Genomic DNA, 781 nt, shown 5'->3' on the forward strand with positions numbered 1-781 from the left:
GTCTGAGATAAATACACACCTCTCACAGCAAGAAATATAAATGGCAAATAAATACATGAAAAAATATTTTCTAGTGTTGCTGTTGCTATCTTTAAGATTTCTCCTACAGAGCTGACACCTCAATTAAGTATAACATGAATTTGTCATATAAACGATTATATTTCTGACACAAAACCTAGTATACAGTAGATATTAACTAAATATTTACTGAACAAAAAAACAAAATTTCACTCAAAAGTGACATTTATTTAAGTGATTGAATTCATCTTATGCAAGTATATTTCTTTTCTTTTTTGATATATGATTTTTTTTAATTTTGAAATTTCTTAAAGAGAGTACAAATTAGAATTAAAACATTAAAAATACAAATGATAAAGAATTCATTTATCAAAGTAAGTGAATTTCACAATATTTGTTTCAATACATAGTGTTGTCTATAAGCCAGTTATTCATATTACCAGATGTAAAATTTGAAGAAAGAAACATACCAAGAGAAACCAAGTCCTAGCCCAGGCCTGGTGAGGGTGTGGGAGAGCTTCATGCTACCCTGCACCAACAGGACCTACTACTGGTCCCAGCCAGGGCGCAGCATGGCTGAGACCCACTTCCACCCCCTTGGGACACCCCCAACACTCCACAGCATCTCCCACAACCCGCACACCAAGTAGGAATATCTGCCGCGTTCTGGGAACCCCCAGACCCAGTACTAGCCCAGAACCGGTGAGTGTGTGGGAGAGCTGCCTCTCCCCCATACTCCACCTTGTCCCCTCCAGGCTCAGCT

The sequence above is a fragment of the Octodon degus genome, unplaced genomic scaffold (genome assembly GCF_000260255.1).
Source record: "Octodon degus isolate 3935 unplaced genomic scaffold, OctDeg1.0 scaffold00358, whole genome shotgun sequence".
Classification (NCBI taxonomy): domain Eukaryota; kingdom Metazoa; phylum Chordata; class Mammalia; order Rodentia; family Octodontidae; genus Octodon; species Octodon degus.